General features: G+C 32.0%; 1 pseudogene; it reads left to right on the top strand.

The window, feature by feature from the left end:
• The first annotated feature begins 349 nt into the window (after positions 1 to 349).
• On the top strand, positions 350 to 3,656 carry LOC141696378 (cullin-1-like; annotated as a pseudogene).
• Positions 3,657 to 13,115: the final 9,459 nt, after the last annotated feature.

Below are 13,115 nucleotides of genomic sequence, written 5' to 3'. Positions count from 1 at the left end.
AAGTTAGAATTGAATTCCTTGAAGTTTTGAGAGTCTATTTGAGAACCTTGTCATTCTATTTTGAATATTCAATTTATAAAGCTTGAATCGAACTTCTTACAGTTGTGAGAATATATTTGAGAAACCTATCATTTGATCTTGAGAAATGTTGATATACAAAACTTGAATTTTGAAAGCGTTAAAACATCTCTTGAAACACTTTTCCTAGATATTGTTAAATACGGCCACCTAGTTTATCTAATAGAAGAATGTCGTTATTGTTTTGATATTGGAACTGTTTATTAGTTACTTGTTGAGCCGTTTAGCTCATTTATTTGTGTTGATCTAACCTTGACAGTTAAACAAGAAGATGGCCAGAGTTAGGCGCACTTCTCGTAAGAGTTTTCCTGGCGGTCCTTTCGGTACAGTCAGATTTCAGGTGCCAGACCTGGTAGATGTTGTATGAGGAAGCGATGTTAGTTGGTAAGAATGTACTAGATGGGTCAGATATTTTGGGTTATCTGGAGATTCCAAGTTGGAATCGTATTTTAAATGATTAATAAAAAGGTTGTAATAATAATATTATTTCAGGTTGGTAGTTGTAATCTCGTCTCATACTTTATCATGTTAAATCCTTGTAGCTTTAGGGGTTTAATTTTTTTATGCTGCTATAATATAATTAGTATATCAGTGATGTGGGTCCTAATACCTAACCCCGAGTTTGAGGGCGTCTAATCCGCCCCCACATTTGTCATCTTTTCCACATGATCAGCAAAATAACTTAATGTGTGAGTGAGATCATCTTCAGAATTATCCAAAGTTATACCAGTCTTCATATGGAACACTTTCTCAAAAAATATTGCATCACGAAACTTAACTATCATAGCTGCCACAATCCCATCTATGTACCACAATCACATCTATGTTAGATTTTGAAACTAAAAATCTCATATGCTAATTTGAGTAGTGATTTCTGCAAATTCATCCAAATCTCTTGAAATTTGCTAAAATTTCTGAAAACATAAAATACACTAGCAAATACATCAAATTCTATATTTTTATAATATACAAAAAAATCCATGAATTTTTGAATATCGCCATATTTTAATGTATTGTTTAAAATCCAAATTGAATACTACCATATTTTAATGAACTTTTTAAATCTAAATTGAATACCCCAGATTTTTAAAAACTTTTTTTTTTAATTCCTATTGAATCTTGTCAGATTTTAAAGGATTTTTTAGAATTCAAATTAAATGAGACCGAAAATGAAAAGTTGATGCGAGTAATATATTCGTGTGAATAACTAGCCTCAATTAACCTTCTGTTTTATTGAAAATTAGTGACCCATTTCTATTGTAACACCATTTTCGACCTATGTTAATATTAATTAAATAGAAACATGGCCTTTTCTGTCTTTCTAGGATTTGAGTACTTTAATCATTTTAAATACTGGCTCCTTTTTTATCATTATCTATGAAAACAATTTCTTATTAAAACTTACTATCATTCGTGTCAAAAAGGATTATGATCATAATTTCTAGTCCTCGTACACAGTAGATAGTCCATTTGCATTCGTACGCACCTATTTAAAAATAAAACGTTATTTCTTCAGTCTCATATTATTCATATTATATTTCATGTTTTGATGTTTATAATTATTCTTATCATATTTTAATTGTAAATTATAATTAATTTATTATTAAATAAATTTGAAAACTTACATTATTATAAAATATATCAAATATATATTTTTCAATTGTTTAAAATGATTCATTAATTTTTCTATATAAAAATCAAAACAATACCTATAAGGAGACGCTGGAGGGAGCACATGTTTGTTTTTGGAAAAGGGAAACGTTACACACTTCTACCTCCCCTGTCTTACGTTACGTTTGAGGAACTCTTCGATAATTACTTTTTTTAGGTTATGTTTATTACTTACACGATTGTTTAGAAATTTTAATTGATTTTGTTGCGCGTGTTTCTTTATTGTGTAATAGTTGAGATGCTTCGGTTGCGATAATTAGAGTTTATAAAATTGTGATTTTCTGATCGAATTGTGTTTGATAAGTTGAGTAAGAAAGAGTTTGTTGAAACGATGTTTAGCTAGGTGGTCGAGATGAATGAGAAGAAGACTATCGATTTGGACAATGGATGGGAAATTATTGAGGAAGGGATCACTAAGTTTAAGAAGATTCTCGAAGACCAAACCGAGCCTCAGTTTAACTCTGAGGAGTATATGAAGCTTTACAGGTCTGTTTTGTCGATACCTACTTGGTTATTTTAAGTGTTTGTTACGTGTCAATGGAAATGAACTGATGTGTTACTGTTTTCGGTGTGTACAGTACTGTCTATGGAATGTGTACGCAGAACCCTCCACGTGATTATTCTTGACAGCTGTATGACAAATATCGTGAGGTGTTCGAGGAGCACATAACTTCAACTGTAAGACTAATTACTTTGATAATGCTCATTTGTTGTGGGTATAGTGCTTGTATTTTTAACTATAGAGTTGGAGTATATCTGTTTTGTGAGAAGCTAAGTTTTTTTTAGAAGTGCATGTTTGTAATTGTAACCATAATGCAATGTATTTGTTGTATGTCAGAAGTTTTTAAACAATCATTATTTTGGAGATTAAGTTATTTCTCTTTTTAAATCAGTACTGCACAAGAAACATTGATTTTGCAGTTGAATACCAAATCAATAGGCTCATGTAGCTAAGGTTTCCTTAACCTGTTTTTGTTGCGTGATCCTTAATGCTATTAATTGAATACAAACTTCTATAAAATTCTTGACTTATTGAGGATTTTGCAGTTTAATACCGAATCAATAGACTCATGTTGCTAAGGTTTCCTTAACCTGTTTTTGTTGAGTGATCCTTAATGCAATTAATTGAATACAAACTTCTATAAGATTTTTGACTTATTGAGGAATCCAAAATTGAATAAAATGTGGTAACAGAACTTCAAAGAGTTGTAATACACTAATGTTAAATATTACCTACTTTTTGCTTAAATGCGAGTCGCTGCATCCGTATCCAATCTTAGATGCATTTTTAAGAATCCTAAATATTTTAATAGTAATAACTCGGCACTTGGATCTGCACTAGTGTTGCACACCCATACCTCAGTCCGGGTAACATAGGAATTACCTCTTCATGGAGGTAAATATAACTTGAGGAGGTTGCCTTTGAATGAATTTTTAATTCTCCCATGCGCCGATGCTGCAATTCCAATTGTATTATATGACTGCCTTTTCAGTTTAAAGGATCACGCCTTTGTGTCTTGATCAGTTTTTTACAACTGTAATGGCCAGTGCCTAACAAGGGGGTTACATATTGGCATCTATTTATATACCTAATTTTTATATGTTGGATTCTGATTTAGGTACTGCCTTCTTTGCTGGAGAAGCATGGTGAGTTGATGTTGAGAGAGCTTGTGAATAGATGGACAAACTATATAGTTATGATCAAGTGGTTTTCTAGTTTCATTCATTATCTTGATAAATACTTCATTGCGCGGAGGTCCGTTCCTACCCTTAATGATGTTGCAATCAATTGCTTCCGGGATCTGGTAACTATTAGTTTTGCTCTTCTATTTTCAGCAGTTGATTCGTACACATTCCTGCCGTTCATTTTCTTGGAAGTGTGTTATTTTCTGATGTTACAGTTCTGATGCATTAAGATGAAGCAATGATTGTGGAAAGATAGATTTAATATTGTTGAAAGTTTTACTTTAGTTTCTGGTGGATAAGGATGTGAAAGTTAAAGTGCGGTCTGCTATAGTATCGTCTCTGGTAAGTTCTTTTCATTTAAATATTTTCTTGGTTTTCATTCCGGTCACATGATAAATGTATTCTTTTAACTGATCAATCGAGAGCGCGAGGGGGGACAGATTCACCAAGCTCTGTTGAAGAAAGTTTTCGATATATTTGATGAAATCGGAATACGTTAAATGGATCAATATGAGAATTACTTTGAAGAAGCCATGCCCACTGATATTGATGTGGTCATTAGTGTTCATCATGCTGCATTTCTAGTTTATGAGTACTTTGTATTTGCTACCGGCCTTTTTAACATTTTAATGGTTTTAAATAAGAGTAGCACCAGGTACAAAACAATTGATGGGATGTTTAATTGGGGTTATTGGCATGGCATGAACACAGAGGGCTCATTACACATGTCATTTTGTACAAAATTTTGTATTAAATTTTGTGCAACAAACATTTATCTTTAAATAATAGTGGCTCCCTTTTCACTACAAGAAAAACGGCTAAATACAACTGGTTTAAAACCGGTTGTATTTAGCTAAATTCAACCGTTTTCGGTTGTATTTAGCTAAATACGACCGGTTTTTGGACCGGTTGTATTTGCTCGAGTAATATTTAGTAAACCGGTTGTATTTAGTACTAAATACGACCGACTAAATACAACCGGCTAAATACAACCGCTTAAATACAACCGGCTAAATACAACCGTTTCCGGTCAAATTTAATTTTTCGGATAAAATTTGAATGTCCCGCCCAAACAATTAAATTTTATGACAAAATTCAAAAAGCCCGCCCAGTTATTCAATTCAACAGTATCTGGTCGAAAATAGGATTCTAAATACTACCGAATACGATTGTATTTACGCACATAAATTTCAAAAAAAAACTAGCCGGAAACCGGAAAATATCCGGATTTCGGCGAGCTTCCTAAAACCCGTCCAGTTTCCGGCAGCCTTAAACTCAACTAAATCCCATTTTCGAAAGACGGGGCTCTTGTCATGATCCATCAGCCTTGCCAACCCAAAATCTTCGAGCCTGGCATTAAAATTTGCATCCATCATACTGTTACTAGTCTTTATGTCTCTGTGAATCACTTGTTGTTCACATTCTTAATGCAAATCAGTCAAAACAGAGGCCAAACCAACAGCAATATTATATATGTGTAACCATTTTATTATGAACTCAGATTATATATGTTATATAACTATTTCCATCTTTTTCACTCTCTGAGGCATTAACTCGAACACTTGAGCTACAAACAACACAACCATCCACATTTTGCCATCTGGGACGGCACCAAATGGGTTCAGAATCTGGATACAACAGATTATCAAGACTTTCATTAAGGCATAAACTGATAGACAAGCAACAATTCACCGTTTTCAGCACACCAACCTTGAATCGAGAAACTCCAACTTTGAAAAAGATGGGTTCCTGTACTTCCTTCAGTAGAAGCTGAAATCCCATTTTCGAGATATACTTTTAGTACTATTATGAAGCTAGGATGAAGTGTACAACATACTATAAAAACAGAAAGAAAAAAAAACAGGGGAGCGGGAGGTAGGTTGACCGGAAAAAAACAGGGGAGGGGGAGGTAGGTTGACCGGAAAAAAACAGGGAAGGGGGAGGGAGGTGCGGCGTGAGGGAAAGGGGAGGCGGGGGGGCTGGAACGAGTAAGGTAGGGGGTGGGGGGTTTAGGGTTAGTTTCTTTATATATAATTTTGTTTTGTTTATGTGTGTAAATATTTTTTATAAAATGTAATTTCAACCGTTGGATTGTTGTGATAGTAGTTGAATTTGGTCCGTTAGATATAATTCACGGAGATCGCTGACGTGGCTCTAAATACAACCTCGATCCGTCGAATTTAGTAGTGTCAATTTTATTATTATTATTATTATTATATAATTTGATAATTTTTACCGGACATAAATATTAATTAATATTTTCCTTACAAAGATTATTATATTCTAAATTTTAAAATTTATTTTTGAGAATTCAATGTTTTAAGAAAAAATTTAATTCATTATTTGGATCGATTTTATCATAAATACCACATTTTATAAATATTTTAAAAAAAACTCCAAACATCAGTTTGGGACAAAAATCAGTATATTTTTGTGATATGACAAAAAATTTGGAAAAAAATAAATATATTTGGTTCGCCTTTTTAATAGTCAAAGAGTAGTTTGACCGGTACTTGTAATTAGTGTTTAATCTCATATTGATGTTTCGATATTTTTAAAAATATTAATGAATGATCCAACCGTACAGATGTTAAGATCTGTATATTTTAGTGATATGATAATAATTTTGGAAAAAAATAAATATTTTGGTTTGCCTTTTTAATAGTCAAAGAGTAGTTTGACGAGTACCTCTAACTAGTGTTTAATCTCATATTGATGATTCGATATTTTTAAAAATATTACTGAATGATCCAACCATACGGATGTCAAGATCTATATATTTCAGTGATATGACAAAAATTTTAGAAAAAATAAATATATTTGGTTTTCTTTTTTAACCGTCAACTAGTAATTTGACCCGTACTTCTAACTAGTATTTAATCCCATATTGATGATTCGATATTTTTAAAAATATTAATGAATGATCTAACCGTACGAATGTCAAGATTTATATATTTTATTGATATGACAAAAAATTTAGAAAAAAAGAAATATATTTGGTTTGCCTTTTTAAGAGTCAAAGAGGAGCTTGACCAGTACTTCTAACTAGTGTTTAATCTCATATTGATATTTAGATATTTTTAAAAATATTAATGAATGATCCAACCGTACGGATGTCAAGATCTATATATTTTTGTGATATGACAAAAATTTTAGAAAAAAATAAATATATTTGGTTTACTTTTTTAACAGTCAACTAGTAAATTGACCAGTACTTCTAACTAGTGTTTAATCCCATATTGATGTTTCGATATTTTTAAAAATATTAATGAATGATCCAACTGTACGGATGTCAAAATGGTTAAAATTTAAATATTCAAACTACTTACATTTTTCCGTGAACTTTTTTTTTGACAATTTTCATATCCGTATGGTTGGATTATAATTTAAAACAAATACAAAATAAATTAAAACTGAAATTATAATTATTAATTGAACGATAAATATCTAACTATCATAATAATATTTTTTTGCAAGAACTAAAATATAAATTTCTTGTAAATTTTATTATATTTTTTTCCAGAAATTTTCCGCTCTTTTTAAAAATAATTCGACCGAAATCGATTGAATTTAGTACAAAATTCGTTGACGGGAAAATTCCCTCCATTTTTTGGAAAGGCTAAATTCGACCGAGTGCGGTTGAATTTAGGAGTACACCTAAACTCAACCGTATACAGTTGTATATAAATACGGTTGTATTTATTCGGTTGTAATTAGTAAGGCTAAATTCGATGGAACGCGGTTGTATTTAGGAGCACGCCTAAACTCAACCGTATATGGTTGTATATAAATACAGTTGTATTTATTCGGTTGTAATTAGTAAGACTAAATTCGACCGAACGCGGTTGATTTTAGGAGCACGCCTAAACTCAACCGCATACGGTTGTATATAAATACGGTTGTATTTATTCGGTTGTAATTAGTACTAAATTCGACCGTGTAAATACGACCGTATTTAAATACAACCGCATGCGGTTGTATTTAGCCGCGCCCTTAATTTCAACCGAAAATGGTTGAATTTGATGTCGGTTGTATTTGTGCGGTTGTATTTAGCCTTGTTTTCTTGTAGTGTTTGTTTCATTATCTATGAAAATAAACTTTTGATTTTTTCTCCAAATTTATAATTATAATTCAATATACACGGTAAATAGGCATTGGCGCTTATGTGCCTTTATTCAGTAATTAGAAGCGCAAGTTCAAGTTTGAATGTACATCCGAAAATGTGTTTTTAATGAGTTTTCTGAAGATCAAATGGAGGCTCTATATTAACGAGTTATTATTTTAAATTTAAATTTAAATTAAGGGAGTATTTAACTGAGTATTCCGTTATTGAAAACCATTATTTGCAATATTGATTATTTGGAAAAACTAATATATGATTCTCGTAATTTTGATTATAATATTTTTAATGTTTCAATTAATTAATTTTGATTAAAATTATATTATATTTGTCTTAAATGTCAAATTTGATAATTAAATTTGCTATGCATATATAATAAGACTTACCGCGCCGTGAAAATTTAATAATTTTTAAAATTAAATATTTTTATATTAAATAGAATCAAAATTTAACACAATGTAAACCATAATAATTTTGTACAAACTATACAAATATATTTAGTCTCCCACGGAAAAAATGTCTGTATTTTTCTTTCCCTTTAAAAAAACTCCTAAGTTCCGATTTTTGAACTAGGGTTGTCATCAACATGGTGATAAATATGGTTGTAAATGAGTCGAACCGAACTCTTAAGTGTTCATGTTTCAACTCCTTAGAAATATATTGAACTCGAGCTCGAACTCGAACTTTTATCAAGTGAAATTTTTGTTAGTGTATTGACTCATTAAGAAAAAGGTTATTCAAACATGTTCTCGAACAGCTCACGAACTATGATTTAACGAACAACTCATGAATATTTTTTACGAACTTCTGTTCACAAATAGCTCACTTAATGAATTCGTTCTCACGATTCCCGAATTTTTGTATGAGTTTCACTTATTTTCTTTTTAAAAAAAAATATAAATATCGAATCATAAATTTGAAATCCTTACACACCAGACAAATAAATTTGAGTATTTAATATTCAGATTTTGATATATTTTGATCTAGATAAGAACAAATGAACACATGCTAAATTAAATAAATATATATATATATTTATCATCTAGCACATATTATAATTTAACTATCAAATATAAAAAAATATAAATTTAATATAAATAGATGGATTAAATAAATTGTTAAATTTATTTTAAGATAAATATTTATAGAATTATGCACAAAATTATGTGTCAAACGTGTGTTTATAACGTGTTTACGAGTATATATAACTAGCAATAATATATTTATTCACGAGTTATATCAACTAGCGTGTTCCCGAACATTTCACGAACTATATTAACGAACTTGTTCGCGAATATAGTAATCGAACTTGTTCGTGAACTTTCGATCCGACTATGTTGTGCTCAAGTTCAACTTATTTACAAATCGAACCTTAAAATTATGTTCATGTTCTACTCGTTTATGGATCAAACTGAACTCGAGCCAAACTTTTTTTGAATCGGACACTGAACTGTTCGTGAGCTTATCGACTCTTTTATAGCCTTTGTGATAAACGACTTACTAATCCTTTTCAATTTTCATAAATATTTAGGGTATGTTTTGTATTGATTTACAACAAAAAGTTTTCGTTAAAAAATAGTTAAAAAGTTATTTAATAAAATTCATATCCTGTTTTTCTAAAAAGACTTTTGACCTAAAAATTGCTTTTGAGATTTTTTCCATATATGAGATTTTCTATTTGTGAGAGTTACTTGTATAGTACATTATGGTAATTGATATCACAAGTTCAAGACAATTCTTTGATTTTGTCGGGGGAAGAGAAATATGTTAACGTTAAGATACAAGATATGATCCGTAAATCTAATTTTAATATTTTAAAATTTTAGGAGAACTGATAACTAAATATGGTATAAGAATTTAGGATGCGGGGAGGATTAAAGTTCGATATAATGTTATTTCATTATTATAAAAAAATTATTAAAAAAATTATTATTGCATTTTGGTGGGATCCAAATAAATGGGACAAGATCTTCGAACTATCTAGGACGATCGTTCTATATCTACATCCGGATAATTGAAAAATGTGTATTATGATGGGTCCATAATGTAATAAGATCCCACCTAGTAATTGATTGAAAGCTATGACCAAAAAGAGGACGAAACACCTAGTGATCTAGTGAGTTATGATTTTGTAGAAAAAAATGAAAATGTTTAAGTTATGAATAAACATACAGCAAGTTGATCGAGTCGAGAAAATATAAGATGAATCTAATCATTAGTATTCACACATACACAATCAAATAACATGTTGAAAATGATATATTTACAAGTACCAACTTGTTAATAACATGTTGGTGGTTAAATTCGTGTTGTCATTCTTTGTAGCAGGTTAGTAGTTCAACAATTGATATGTGTGTGTAATTAATTAAACAAAAAAAAAGTTAACACTTCGTTATTATCCAATTGAACTATCGATCATAAATGCAATATCAAACAAATATTTATCACTGAATCAAAATCAACACTCATAGAACAAACAACTTCTCAACATGGAGAGCAAACATCACTAAAATTATGAAATGGAAGTACAACTAAAAATATAGATCTAAAAACTGATATCATGATAATAAATATTCGACACATTCTGAATACTAGTAATCTTCAAGACGAAGAATCCAAAGTTACAATGATTTAGATCTAACAAAACGAAACAAACAATTAAGATAAGTATAAATCCTTCCCAAAAAGGAGATCACAAAGGAAAAAGAAATAAAATTACTTAGCAAATTTGGTGTCCTTCATTGAAAATATCGGTAAAAGTCATGTCGGTTTTATTGATAAGAGGAGAGGTAGAGAGCTAACTTTCTAGAAAGACTATGGTTTTATCGTATTAGGGTTTATATATGCAGACTTTGTGCCTACTCCCAATTAGAAAAATGTAACAGTTACGTTTCAAATAACTCCAAAAAATATTAACATTTTTTAATTTGAAAAATTAATATTAACGCACGTGGATTTTTTTACCTTTATTAGTTAACCGAAATTATATATTTAAAAAATCTTTTTAGACATCTGGAATTATTCAAATATTAATCCGCAACAATGACAGAAATATAGACATTATATTTTTTCTAATTGTAATTAGAAAAAAAATTCTTTATTTAGAAGAGGTAAATAATAGCATAATCGTTTACTAATCCTACTTGGACATAGATGAGTTAAATAATAAAATCATATTACTAATCGTTTACTCTTTGTATCTTCTCCTAACTTGCGTTACTTAATTAGGCCCCTGAACCCCTATAAATGTCATCTCTCTCGTCTCACATTCGTCAATTCTGCTTCTCTTGAAGCTCATTTCATTAAAATTCTTGGGGTTTATATTCATATTCCTCATCATCTGTCTTGTTTTTTCACTTCCAACAACTTCAAAATCAGCTAATATTCGTGCTCACCACTCTGTGAAACCACTCTGTGAAAGTAGTTCTTTCACCTGCCATCCAACGACAGCTTGCAGGGGAAGAACTCTTTTTTTCACCTACGATAATTTTAGAATTAGCTCATCTTAGTGATTACCACTCCTTAAAGGTAATTCTTCCATCTGCGCTCCAACAACAGCTTGTAGAGGTCAGACACTTGTCTGTCCAATTTTATGCACAATCTCCTGTACAGGCACAATCATTCTTTCTGCTATGATGATTGATGAACTTTTAATTTAGGATGATGAATAAATGTAATTGTATCCCATGTCAAGAGGATTTGAAACTTCAGTTCAGTTTATAACGCATAAAGCTACTATTTATTGCATCGACAAATTTTGATCCTTTTGGGGTTGTGGTGGGCTTGTCGTTTAACCAAGTTGGCTGCGTTTGGTCCAATAGTCTTCGCAATATTTTCGGACTCAGGATCGGGATTTAACCTGGTTCGAAAAAGACTCAAAATTTGACTCGAATTATCACAACAGGCCCCGGGGCTTTCAAAAAATCCCAATCACGCCCGAAACTGCTGCTGGAAATCGGTATATTTTCTTATTAGTTGGTGATTTCAGTCGCGTTTTGTGGATATATTTACTTCAAAACAAAAGTGAGGCATTCCATGCATTCAAGAATTTAAGGCTCTAGTCGAAACTGGACCAGAACAAAGGATTGAAACATTTAGAACAGACAGGGGCGGTGAATTTGGCTCTAATGAATTCAGATCATTTTGTGAAGAAAAGGGTATAAAACGACACTACACGGCCCCGTATACACCCCAACAAAATGGGGTGGTGGAACGCGGCAACAGAACTGTCATGGAGATGGCCAGAAGTATGCTAAAGGAAATGAAGTTGTCGGGTATGTTTTTGGGAGAGGCTGTTAGGCACGCAGTGTATGTGTTAAATCGATTGCCAACAAGGGCTTTAACAGACATCACCCCTTATGAAGCATGGACAAAGCAGAAGCCAGACATAGCACATCTCCGTGTTTTTGGCTGCGTTGGTCACATGAAAGTACCCAGCCAATTTACTTCTAAATTGGATGATCGCAGTGTTAGTGTCATTAATCTTGGAAAGGAGCCTGGTAGTAAATCTTACAGGTTGTAAAATCCTAAGAAGGAACGAATACATGTGAGCAAGGACGTTACATTTGAATAAAATAAGGCCTAGAATTGGGAAGAACCCGAGAATGAAAAAGATGAACAGGAGACTATTTTTGTAATAGGTGAAAGTCAATTAGAAGATGTCTTAGATGAAGAAGAAAGTCGGAGTGCAGATGAATATACTCAGCCAAGGAGTTCTATTTTACAGTCTACAACAAAAAATTTAAGGGCTGAAGATAATGATGACAGTGCCACTCCAAAAAGAAGCATATTGTTGTCAGAGGTGTACAATGATACAGAAGAGGTGCTTTGGATGAGGAGTTGTACTTGATGGGAATCGAGGAACCAACAAATTACAGAGAGACAGTAAAAGACCAAAATTGGCGCCGAGCCATGGATGCTGAAATAGAGTTAATTGAAAGGAATAACACTTGGACAGTTGTTGAATTACCATCAGGGCAGAAGGAGATAGGATTGAAGTGGATATTCAAACTGAAGAGGGATGCAACCGGTAAGGTGACTAAACACAAGGCTCGACTGGTGGCTAAGGGCTATGTTCAAGAACAAGGTATCGACTACGGGGAAGTTTATGCTCCGGTAACACGCATTGAAACTATTCGTTTGCTATTGGCTTTATCTGCAAAGAACAACTGGCAAGTACATCATTTAGATGTAAAAACAGCATTCCTTAATGGTGAAATAAATGAAGATGTATATATTTCGTAGCCAGAAGGGTATAAGAAACAAGGTCGTGAAAATCTGCTATACAAATTGATCAAGGCGTTGTATGGTCTGCGACAGGCACCAAGGGCCTGGTACGCGAAGCATAATCAGTGTCTCATAAGTTTGGGATTTAAACGATGTCCGTGTGAAAATACAGTTTACACAAAGGGGGAACGAAATGACAGTTTGATTAAAGCAGTGTATGTCGATGATATCCTAGTTACTGGGGCTAATGTTGTTAAGATCCAAGAGTTTAAAGCTCAAATGAAGGATAAATTTGAGATGACAGACCTGGGAAAGCTAAGCTATTATCTGGGAA

The sequence above is a fragment of the Apium graveolens genome, chromosome 11 (genome assembly GCF_009905375.1).
Source record: "Apium graveolens cultivar Ventura chromosome 11, ASM990537v1, whole genome shotgun sequence".
Lineage (NCBI taxonomy): Eukaryota > Viridiplantae > Streptophyta > Magnoliopsida > Apiales > Apiaceae > Apium > Apium graveolens.
This window is presented reverse-complemented; position numbering and strand designations above follow the sequence as displayed.